General features: G+C 47.2%; 1 long non-coding RNA gene across 1 annotated transcript in view; it reads left to right on the forward strand.

The window, feature by feature from the left end:
- The window catches only part of LOC139549458 (uncharacterized), a 157,555-nt gene extending 147,166 nt beyond the window's left edge, over positions 1–10,389 (forward strand). Inside the window, exon 3 of the long non-coding RNA XR_011669887.1 lies at positions 10,296–10,389. This is a non-coding gene — a long non-coding RNA (uncharacterized lncRNA). The remainder of the gene's footprint in view (positions 1–10,295) is intronic.
- The last annotated feature ends 2,133 nt before the right edge of the window (positions 10,390–12,522 follow it).

Consider the following 12,522-nt stretch of genomic DNA (forward strand, 5'->3'; position numbering starts at 1 on the left):
TCAGCTTCCCAGTCAGAACAAGTTCAGTCACAGTGCTTGTCTCAGCTTCCCAGTCTTGACAGAGCAAGTTCAGACACTAGTCACAGTGCTTGTCTCAGCTTCCCAGTCAGAGCAATTTCAGACACTAGTCACAGTGCTTGTCTCAGCTTCCCAGTCAGAACAAGTTCAGACACTAGTCACAGTGCTTGTCTCAGCTTCCCAGTCTTGACAGAGCAAGTTCAGACACTAGTCACAGTGCTTGTCTCAGCTTCCCAGTCAGAGCAAGTTCAGACACTAGTCACAGTGCTTGTCTCAGCTTCCCAGTCAGAGCAAGTTCAGACACTAGTCACAGTGCTTGTCTCAGCTTCCCAGTCAGAACAAGTTCAGACACTAGTCACAGTGCTTGTCTCAGCTTCCCAGTCAGAGCAAGTTCAGACACTAGTCACAGTGCTTGTCTCAGCTTCCCAGTCAGAGCAAGTTCAGACACTAGTCACAGTGCTTGTCTCAGCTTCCCAGTCAGAGCAAGTTCAGACACTAGTCACAGTGCTTGTCTCAGCTTCCCAGTCAGAACAAGTTCAGACACTAGTCACAGTGCTTGTCGCAGCTTCCCAGTCAAAGCAAGTTCAGACACTAGTCACAGTGCTTGTCTCAGCTTCCCAGTCAGAGCAAGTTCAGACACTAGTCACAGTGCTTGTCTCAGCTTCCCAGTCAGAGCAAGTTCAGACACTAGTCACAGTGCTTGTCTCAGCTTCCCAGTCAGAGCAAGTTCAGACACTAGTCACAGTGCTTGTCTCAGCTTCCCAGTCAGAGCAAGTTCAGACACTAGTCACAGTGCTTGTCTCAGCTTCCCAGTCAGAGCAAGTTCAGACACTAGTCACAGTGGTGTTTCAGTTCTCCATAGACAGAGATACTCTTGAACACAAGTGGTTCAAGAACATAACTGCAGTTCAGTTGGTTGGATATTGGCAAAATATTGACATTATAAATCTCTTCTTCATCTCACAGATGGTTATTGCTGTAGGACTGCCAAGAACTGTCAAAACTGTAGCACGGAAGACAAAAATGTTTTTATGTACTACTGTGGTACACATATCTGCCAATGGTTTTTGAGTGAAAGAGGTAATGCACGGCAATGCACCCTAGTGACCATTAAACATCACGTACCACTCCACAAGCCAATTAGCTCTCATTGTTTTGCAGGTTGGTGTTTAGGGTTAGGCATTAGGGTTAGCAGTGTGTTTTAGGTTAGTGTTAAGGTAGGGTTATGTTTAAAATCAGATAATATGACTTTGTGGCTGTGCTAGCTAGTGACCACTCTGAAGAACTGCCTCCAGAACAAGATTCATGATAAAAACCTCTAACCTGCGTTTGTTCTGGAGTCCGCCTGTATTATTCTTTCTGTGGTTACTGGATGCACACCGGGCCAATCTGTCAGCAAAATGATTTGACATATTGTTCTTCCCTGACATTTGTGCTTTTAAAGAACCACAATTATCAACAAATGATGTGAGAGGAAAGGAGTGAACTCCTCTGCCAACTTGGAAAACAGAGTCTGACATGTTTATTCAATTCTCTGTAACCAAAGTCACTTCTGAATGAGATGAGAGGGAGCACAACACTGCTCCATAACTGTCAGGACAGGAGCATGGAAAGACAATGATACGCATTCATGTAGACTAAAAATGAAAAGTGCCATCACAATGATACTATCTGACTATTATCTACTAAGTGATTATGTGTCTGTTTTCAAACCTGGCCAAATAAAGCAGTGTCAATGTAGAAGGATAGGAGCGATTTAGAAAACATGAATGGTATCTTCAGATGTGACCTTTCTGGCGTGTTTTTCCTTTCCACTCCGGTAGTGTTCTCTCATTGGAAACCATTGGAGCCAAATGACTTGTCAGCCTAATTATCTCATTAACATCACTCAATTCTTTATCTCATGACAACAGAATTATTGTAACACTCTATGGCACACGATACAAAAAAAGTATCTTGACAAAATGTTACTGTTGTGTAGAGAATATATTGGTGTCTCAGTGTTTATCTCAAATGACTTAGCTGACTTTGGGATAAAGGTCAGAATAGATAGTAGCAAAGTTGAGTTCCCATCCACTTTCTCACCAGAACTGTCTTGATGCTGCCTCAATAACATTTGTCTCAGAATGAGGTGTGACAATGTTCAGTCTTCCATGGAGAGGAAAGCAGTGGGGATAGCATCTCTGTAGGGGCAGGGAGAGAGTGGAGAAGAGGAGGAGATGTTAGGGGTGGCCTGGGGGAGTCCTCATAGACAGCACATCATTCAGCCTTGGACCAGACTACACTGCTCTCTATTCACTCAGCACCTGGAAACTAGCTCTGCAAATACACTATAGACAACATACATACATAGTATGTGTGCTGTGGATATACACACATTCTGCATTTATGAGATTACAGACAAATACTGTACATTATTACAAATATCTATGGTGCTTTCGTATCCCAATCTAATATGTCCCAATCTTTTACATTAGCCATACTGTTTACCAGTCGCTATCCACTCCACAGTGGCTGCCTCTCAGCAAACCATTTGATCCCTCTTGTGCGTTGTTTCTCACCGACCGTTTCCATAGATAACAGCGACATAAAAAGGCTTCCCTAGCGACCCATGCAGAAGCCTCATTGTGGTTATCAATGGCGGACACACTGTGTGGTTTTGAGTTGGGCAAGAGACGCTCTCATATGCATAATCCTGCTCTGAGTTGACAGGGTTAGGGCTGGTGGGAGTTCCTCCCTCCTCCGCAGGCAGTAGGATCCACAGGGGACAGACTGGCTACAGTGGTCTCAGTCCCTTTAACCACCCCTGGGTGATCATTGTCTCTGTCTGTCTCATTGTCTCTGCTAGGCCTTGACCCTGGGATGACCCCTTTCAGTTATTCACATAGTGAAAAGACATACCCCCTTTACTCAGGAATTCTTAATTCCTAGTCTGGGCTTTGAAAGGTCTGAGTGGGTATGGTGTTGGGGTTGGTACATGAAAGGTCTGAGTGGGTATGGTGTTGGGGTTGGTACATGAAAGGCCTGGGTATGGTGTTGAGGTTGGTACATGAAAGGTCTGAGTGGGTATGGTGTTGGGGTTGGTACATGAAAGGCCTGAGTGGGTATGGTGTTGGGGTTGGTACATGAAAGGCCTGGGTATGGTGTTGAGGTTGGTACATGAAAGGTCTGAGTGGGTATGGTGTTGGGGTTGGTACATGAAAAGCCTGGGTATGGTGTTGGGGTTGGTACATGAAAGGCCTGAGAGGGTATGGTGTTGGGGTTGGTACATGAAAGGTCTGAGTGGGTATGGTGTTGGGGTTGGTACATGAAAGGTCTGAGTGGGTATGGTGTTGGGGTTGGTACATGAAAGGCCTGAGAGGGTATGGTGTTGGGGTTGGTACATGAAAGGCCTTAGTGGGTATAGTGTTGGGGCTGGTACATGAAAGGTCTGAGTGGGTATGGTGTTGGGGTTGGTACATGAAAGGTCTGAGTGGGTATGGTGTTGGGGTTGGTACATGAAAGGCCTGGGTATGGTGTTGGGGTTGGTACATGAAAGGCCTGAGAGGGTATGGTGTTGGGGTTGGTACATGAAAGGCCTGAGAGGGTATGGTGTTGGGGTTGGTACATGAAAGGCCTGAGTGGGTATGGTGTTGGGGTTGGTACATGAAAGGTCTGAGTGGGTATGGTGTTGGGGTTGATACATGAAAGGTCTGAGTGGGTATGGTGTTGGGGTTGGTACATGAAAGGCCTGGGTATGGTGTTGGGGTTGGTACATGAAAGGTCTGAGTGGGTATGGTGTTGGGGTTGGTACATGAAAGGCCTGGGTATGGTGTTGGGGTTGGTACATGAAAGGCCTGGGTATGGTGTTGGGGTTGGTACATGAAAGGCCTGAGTGGGTATGGTGTTGGGATTGGTACATGAAAGGTCTGAGTGGGTATGGTGTTGGGGTTGGTACATGAAAGGTCTGAGTAGGTATGGTGTTGGGGTTGGTACATGAAAGGTCTGAGTGGGTATGGTGTTGGGGTTGGTACATGAAAGGTCTGAGTAGGTATGGTGTTGGGGTTGGTACATGAAAGGTCTGAGTGGGTATGGTTTTGGGGTTGGTACATGAAAGGCCTGGGTATGGTGTTGGGGTTGGTACATGAAAGGCCTGGGTATGGTGTTGGGGTTGGTACATTGGAGTACAGTACGTGTGTTTATGATTAGTGTAAGACGGAACATAGATAGTCTAATGACTGTTTTTGAGCTACTATCTTTCATTTGCACATTTGTGTATCAACACAGGCAAACCAATCTTTTTTGCTCACGAGCCTGCTCACGTGCCTTTTTTGCTCACTCTCTCTCTCTCCCTCTCTCCCTCCATCTTTCCCCCTCTCTCTCTCTCACACTCCGTTCCTATCTCTCTCTCCCTCATCCCTCTTTCTCTCTCCCTCCAACCCTTTCTCTCTGCCTCCATCCCTCTCTCTCCCTCCATCCCTCTCTCTACCTCCCCAATCTCTTTCTCTCTCCATTCCTATCTCTCTCCCTCCATCCTTCTCTCTCTCTCTCCCTCATCTCTCTCTCTCTCCCTCATCCCTCTCTCTCTCCCTCCCACCTCTCTCCCTCCCCTCCCCTCCTCTCTCTCCCTCCCCCCCTCTCTCTCTACCTCATCCCTCTCTCTCCCTCTCCCCTCTCTCTCTCTCCCTCCATCCCTCTCTCTCTCCCTCCCTCCCCTCTTTCTCCTCCAGCGGTGTGTGCTCTTTGTGTGTGTGTTTCCTTCAATATCTCCAGGCTTGATTAAAAGCCCATTAGCGATGCATGGCCCTGGGTAAAACACAGAAAGTGTAATCAAAATGGAAATGAGAGAGACAGTGTGGAGAGGAGGGGTGTGGAGAGGAGGGGTGTGGAGAGAGATGAAGCAAGCAGCGACTGTCTTCACCACAACAATTTTCCACATTTTCTCTTTTTTCGTCAGTTTTTATAGTAATAAGGCAGACATGATTAAACTGAGGCCCAGCATAATGAGAATAAATCATGTTCAGAAACATGCAGTTGACAGCTGTGATTGGGCTCTGCTCAAAGCAAATAGGCCGAGAGGAAGAAAGAAATGGAAGAGAAAATTACACTGTGTTTGGTTTTTGTTAGCAGTTGTCAGCTATAAATATCCCCATCCAACATATTTCCTGTCTTTATTTTGCTGTATATAAATAAATACTTGTCAACCTACCTACACTTTAAGCAGAAACAAATGTTGACGGTGTTGTTACTAATGGCGGCCTGATTCATCCCTTCCTATCAGACAGTGTGAAAGAACTCATCAAACTGCAGTTAATTAACAAGCCCAGGGCCTGAAGTCAGACTCCCACACACTACACCATCCATAACCTCCACTGTCTGGGACAAACCACTGCTGCCAAACCACTGCTGCCAATACACCACAAGATAACAATGACACAGCAGTCTGAACCTTCATTCACATCAACTACCTGATCCTCCATTTACATCAACTACCTGATCCTCCATTCACATCAACTACCTGATCCTCCATTCACATCAACTACCTGATCCTCCATTCACATCAACTACCAGCTCCTCCATTCACATCAACTACCAGCTCCTCCATTCACATCAACTACCTGATCCTCCATTCACATCAACTACCTGATCCTCCATTCACATCAACTACTTGATCCTCCATTCACATCAACTACCTGATCCTCCATTCACATCAACTACCAGCTCCTCCATTCACATCAACTACCTGATCCTCCATTCACATCAACTACCTGATCCTCCATTCACATCAACTACCTGATCCTCCATTCACATCAACTACCTGATCCTCCATTCACATCAACTACCTGATCCTCCATTCACATCAACTACCTGATCCTCCATTCACATCAACTACCAGCTCCTCCATTCACATCAACTACCTGATCCTCCATTCACATCAACTACCTGATCCTCCATTCACATCAACTACCTGATCCTCCATTCACATCAACTACCAGCTCCTCCATTCACATCAACTACCTGATCCTCCATTCACATCAACTACCTGATCCTCCATTCACATCAACTACCAGCTCCTCCATTCACATCAACTACCTGATCCTCCATTCACATCAACTACCTGATCCTCCATTCACATCAACTACCAGCTCCTCCATTCACATCAACTACCAGCTCCTCCATTCACATCAACTACCTGATCCTCCATTCACATCAACTACCAGCTCCTCCATTCACATCAACTACCTGATCCTCCATTCACATCAACTACCTGATCCTCCATTCACATCAACTACCTGATGAGATGAGAGGTTGGGGGTTGAAATGCAGGGGGTTGAGAGGTTGGGGGTTGAGAGGCTGGGGGTTGAGATGCTGGAGGTTGGGGGTTGAGAGGCTGGGGGTTGAGAGGCTTGGGGGTGAGAGGCTGGGGGTTGAGATGCAGGGGGTTGAGAGGTTGTGGGTTGAGAGGCTGGGGGGTGAGAGGATGGGGGATGAGAGGCTGGGGGTTGATATGTTGGGGGATGAGATGCTAGAGGATGAGTGCAGGGGGATGAGAGGCTGGGGGGTGAATGACTGGGGGTTGAGAGGCTGGGGGGTGAGAGGCTGGGGAAGAGAGGCTGGGGGGTGAGAGGCTGGGGGGTGAGAGGCTGGGGAAGAGAGGCTGGGGGGTGAGAGGCTGGGGGGTGAGAGGCTGGGGGGTGAGCGCTGAGGGGATGAGAGGCTGGAGGATGAGTGCTGGGGGTTGAGAGGCTGGGGGATGAGAGGCTGGAGGATGAGTGCTGGGGGATGAGAGGCTGGGGAAGAGAGGATTGGGGGATGGGGGATTAGAGGCTGGGAGACGAGGGCTGGGCCAGGGTAGACCAGGGAGCAGCAGGCATTACTTTGTATCTGTTTGAGAGCAATTGGTTATCAGCACATGGGCTCTAATAATCAGCCAACAGGGGAGATGAGATATGGTGCAGCTCTGTGACTGGAGGGGTTGGAGGTGGGGGGGTTCCAAAGGGCTCCTGTGTTTTTGTCCAAGAGCCCCGGGGCAGCTGAGTACACCACCTGTTAATTAACTCTGAAGTGGCCTTTAATTGGAGTCCTGGCTGTGGACCAGCCTATGAACAACTGAGAGAGGAGGCCTGGCTGTGGACCAGCCTATGAACAACTGAGAGAGGAGGCCTGGCTGTGGACCAGCCTATGAACAACTGAGAGAGGAGGCCTGGCTGTGGACCAGCCTATGAACAACTGAGAGAGGAGGCCAACAGACAGCAGATGCACAACAGAGATTGCAGGAAGAGATGGAAAGCCCAGGGGCACAGGCAAATGGAAAATATGAGAATCATGAAAATCTGTAAGGGAAGACCTACCCTGTTTTAAACAAGTCAAGGAGTTACAGTGCTCTAAGCCCATTCAGGATTAACATGGGTAGTATAATCATTTTTGGGACGTCATCCTCTGCTGCTGTAATTAACACAGAAAACTATATTTTCTCTTGCATATATCTGGGGATAACATCATTATATAACCCTTTACTGGTGGTATGTTGATTTGAAACTGTTTTGTTTTTAAGGTCACAGATAATGAATGCTATTTAGAATCAGAATTAACAAATTATTTGTTATCTTGTTTTTGTTTTAATTAGGTTACAAATGCCAGCCATGTCTTCTGTTACATTAGCTGTCATTTTCCACATGAAGATTTGACAGAGGCAGGGTGTAATTAATCTGCTTTAAAGGAGTTGATGGCAGCGCAACAACAACGTCAGAGATCTGGTTTATCCTGGAACTGGTGTCATAATGCAGTGTTTCCCAACCCTGGTCCTCGAGTACCTCTAACAGTACACAGCTTCGTTGTAGCCCTTGGCAAACACACCTCATTCAACTCATTGAGGGCTTGATGATTAGTTGACAGTTTGAATCAAGTGTGATTGTCCAGAGTTGCAATGTGTACTGTTGGGGATACTGGAGGACCAGGGATGGGAAACACTGTCATAGTATGTGTCAAAACCTAAATCAGACAGACAAAGAAACTCATTCTGTCTTCCTGGATGTCTGTGTTCCGTTCTGTGTTGAGCCTGATTCAGAACCTTGTCTGTGTCTATATGTGCTTGGTTCTGTTTGTCTTGTTGCCTCGCCTTGGTTCTGTTTGTCTTGTTGCCTCGCCTTGGTTCTGTTTGTCTTGTTGCCTCCCCTTGATTCTGTTTGTCTTGTTGCCTCCCCTTGGTTCTGTTTGTCTTGTTGCCTCGCCTTGGTTCTGTTTGTCTTGTTGCCTCGCCTTGGTTCTGTTTGTCTTGTTGCCTCCCCTTGGTTCTGTTTGTCTTGTTGCCTCCCCTTGGTTCTGTTTGTCTTGTTGCCACCCCTTGGTTCTGTTTGTCTTGTTGCCTCCCCTTGATTCTGTTTGTCTTGTTGCCTCCCCTTGATTCTGTTTGTCTTGTTGCCTCCCCTTGGTTCTGTTTGTCTTGTTGCCTCCCCTTGGTTCTGTTTGTCTTGTTGCCTCCCCTTGATTCTGTTTGTCTTGTTGCCTCTCCTTGGTTCTGTTTGTCTTGTTGCCTCGCCTTGGTTCTGTTTGTCTTGTTGCCTCCCCTTGATTCTGTTTGTCTTGTTGCCTCCCCTTGGTTCTGTTTGTCTTGTTGCCTCGCCTTGGTTCTGTTTGTCTTGTTGCCTCCCCTTGGTTCTGTTTGTCTTGTTGCCTCCCCTTGGTTCTGTTTGTCTTGTTGCCTCCCCTTGGTTCTGTTTGTCTTGTTGCCTCCCCTTGGTTCTGTTTGTCTTGTTGCCTCCCCTTGGTTCTGTTTGTCTTGTTGCCTCCCCTTGATTCTGTTTGTGTTGTAGTTGTGTCAGTCAGAGCAGAGCAGAACCACGTGTTTGTGTAAACAGTAACACAGCACAGAGAGAGAAGTGTCTGATAATAGGATGGTCGCAGCATGGGGCCTTTAAACTGTCCCAGCGTTGCTCTAACTACAACACTACAGGACCAGTAGGGAGCAGGACCTCTCCATTCATGTGGAACGCCTCTCCAACATGTCTCTCGTATGTTGTTTTCTTGTCGCCAAATTTGTCAAAACTGTTTTTTAGCCTTGTCATACTGTATTTATCGTGTTCATTCAAAATGCTATGTTTCTTAATGCTGTCAGACTTCCATAGAAATAACTAAGACAAAGGGAATAGGGGTCATACTGCTACACAGTCTAGTGATCCAAAGTGCTCTCCAATGATCTATTCAGTCACTCCGTCTGCTATTTATCCCCACTGATGCCAGATCCCATTGAGGAAACAGACACTTCCGACAGACTGCCTTTCAGTCAGCTGGATGGTTTAGACCTCCTTTTATTACCCCCCCTCACCTCCCCACAGCCCAAATTAACCCCCTGTCAGCGGCCCACAATGAGAGTGGGCATGGCCCAGGCTGATTTATCCCACGGCTACCCATCGTGAGGGCACAGTGGCCCCCAATGGCCCCCATCTCCCCATTAGCCATACGCCCAGCCCTGTTGGCCTCCCTCCCTCACCCACTCCCCTGTCCCCCATGCCCCCTCTGTCCCGCCCTCACACGGCCTGTCACGCAGCACAAACCTGTCACCCTGTCTGCTGAAGAGACAGTCAGCCAAAATACTGATGTGATGGGAGAGGGATTACAATCAAAGGACCGATTAGCAATTAACTGGCTGTAAAAATAAGTGTTGGCATCAGTGTGTGTGTGTGTTTGTGTGTGTGTGTGTGTGTGTGTGTGTGTGTGTGTGAGACAGAGAGATAGTGTAGATGTGTGTATGGTTGGGTCCTAAATCAGGGGTAGCGTGCCCTAACCCTCCCCACTCTGCCCTGCCCATATGGTCCCTCAGGAGTGCAGCCAGTCATGGCTGTCGGGAGGATAGAGGAACTCCCATTCTGCACACACACACAGAGACATACACACCACAACGCAGCATGGGGACACACTACCACAGAGCCTAGGAGATAGACAACCCTTCAGTCTGACAGTTCTCTCCCATTGAGACTGACAGCCTCCCCTGATGGATCTATAAAAGAAAGCTGATTGACACACTGTGGTACTACTGTCCAGGATTATTATTGTCTCAGTCAGAGTCTCGTTGGATATTATTTTGAAGACTGTTGGATCTTGGATACAGCCAGGGATGTGGGTGGGTGGTCTCTCCCACGGAGGGTATAGGTTGGGTGGGCAGTGGCACCCTCTGAGCCTGGCACTGCTGAGTGTGTTGTGCTGCCTGTGCCAGATGGGCATAGGGGCATGGGTACTGGCCGTGTCCGGTGATGAGAGTGTGCCAGGGGTCTCAGTCTCTGTGGTGTTATTTCCGACAGACACGGGCGCTGCCACTCAGGACGGGGCCAGTGAAGGGGCCACCTCGGCCCCCACCTCAGAACACGAGGATGACAACTCCCTGAGCTACACAGGTACTGATGCTGCTTCCGGTTACTATGGTGAACTCTTCCTTGTGTGTGTGTGTGTGTGTGTGTGTGTGTGTGTGTGTGTGTGTGTGTGTGTGTGTGTGTGTGTGTGTGTGTGTGTGTGTGTGTGTGTGTGTGTGTGAAATAAGTTCATGAATAATGGTAAATTTTCAATTCATGAATTGCCCTTCAAATCATCTCCTGAATTGACTCAGTTAAATGTTTCCAAGGACTCTGTCATGTCCAGTCTCCTCTCCCTCTTATTGCAACACACACTTTTCTATCAGAGGTTCTCTTGAGTTTTCTCATGTCTTCTCTCTATCCTATGCTGCTCAAAGTTGTATTTGTGAAACATTAGTCATTCATAATGTGAGGTTGGAGGAATTGATTAGGTGAGGCACAATAGTGACTAATGGAAGGACGTGGGTTTTAAAGTTGTAATCGTGACATTATTTTCTGCATAGCAACTGTCATATTCTTTCTGAACTTGGAGTGAAGAAATGGCAGATCATATGAAACATATGCTGTCACACCTGGTATATAAACCTCTTATCCTCTATAGTTATCGGAGATTACAATATGCATTTTGGGGATGATCTTAGTGTAGACATCTTCTATATAAACATGAAGAATTCCCCTGTTCACTGCATACCATGTTAATGCACAGAACACTGTGAGTAACTAAGGCAAACTGCCTGTGTCTCCCTCTGAGCTCCAACACTAGCTAAGAGAAACGGAATCAAACGTGTTGATCATTTTGTGAATACATTACCAGAGACAAGAGAATAGGTTTCCATTTGTGAGTACAGAAAGAGGAGATGTGTGGGAGAACGAGGTGCAGAGTGGTGTTTCAATTGACATAGACGGTGTCTCCCAGGGTCAGAGGGCTCTGTGGGGTGATGAGGAATAGGAAATGGAACCAACGTGAGAGACTGAGCTAACATACGCACGCACGCACGCACACACACACACACACACACACACACACACACACACACACACACACACACACACACACACACACACACACACACACACACACACACACACACACACACACACACACACACACACACACACACAGGGACATGGTCTGGAGCTGATTACAGATGAGGCGTGTGTTTGGTTTGTTTTTGCATCGTCTTCCTGACATGAGGGGAATAGAATTGTCTCCACTGTGTTGTCAGTGTGTGTGAGAAGCCCTGGTGATTTACCGGACCTCACACACACAGCCTCTCTCAGCTCCAGGAAGTCTCCTGCAGAAACAGGAAGTTCAATATGAACTGCTAGAGCCATTACCAGGGTCCATCACTGTGTGTGGTGGAGAATAGGATAGGATCGCCAAGAAGGAAAGGTTTAGTACCCCAGTAAATATGGGGATCGCTGCCAGTGTCACAGAAACATCTGAAAATGATATAATCTAAAGCTGATACAGACTGGTATGTCTGTATTGCTTCACCGTTTCTGGACCTTGACATACAGAACATGGACTAGCTAAAATCCACTATTTCTGTATTGTTGTGTCACTATTAGATTGTAACTGAATACATATCAGAGTTACATATTGCTCTTTAAAACTGTTTGCCCTGTCTTGGCATGATTCATGTGAAGATTTAATCTGGAAAAATCATATAATTTCTGCCTCGCTGCATATGGGTTCATGGTCAGGGTGTGAGGCGTTTAAACCTGTTTGAGTGGCCCCCTCATTAATCTGCAATAATGACAGTTCCAGGAGTTCATCTTTAATCCGTCCGTTTAATGCCGTCCGTGCATGGAAGGAGGGAAATCGATCTGTCCCAGTCAGGGACATGGGACTATTAGGTGCCCTAATAATTCAGTCTGCTGCTGATAGGACAGAGTGGACTGCAGCCAAGGACTCCATTTACACACAGCCTGCCTGGGTTGAACTGCAGATTACTTTGAAAGCTGCCACTTTTTAGCAGGAGTAAAATTGAAGTTCACCTTGAGAGGGCCACACGGTAAAGTATCGGATCCTTCATGTGGTTCACTGCTTTTATTGTTGCCATTGAACCCCCTTGTGATCATTGTGTCCTTGATTGAGAAACAAGTCCATTGATTAAGAGGTAAATCTCACCATGTGGCTGAGGTAAGTGGCAGATCCCAACAGACAACAGAGGAC

Source organism: Salvelinus alpinus, chromosome 22 (genome assembly GCF_045679555.1).
Source record: "Salvelinus alpinus chromosome 22, SLU_Salpinus.1, whole genome shotgun sequence".
Taxonomy (NCBI): domain Eukaryota; kingdom Metazoa; phylum Chordata; class Actinopteri; order Salmoniformes; family Salmonidae; genus Salvelinus; species Salvelinus alpinus.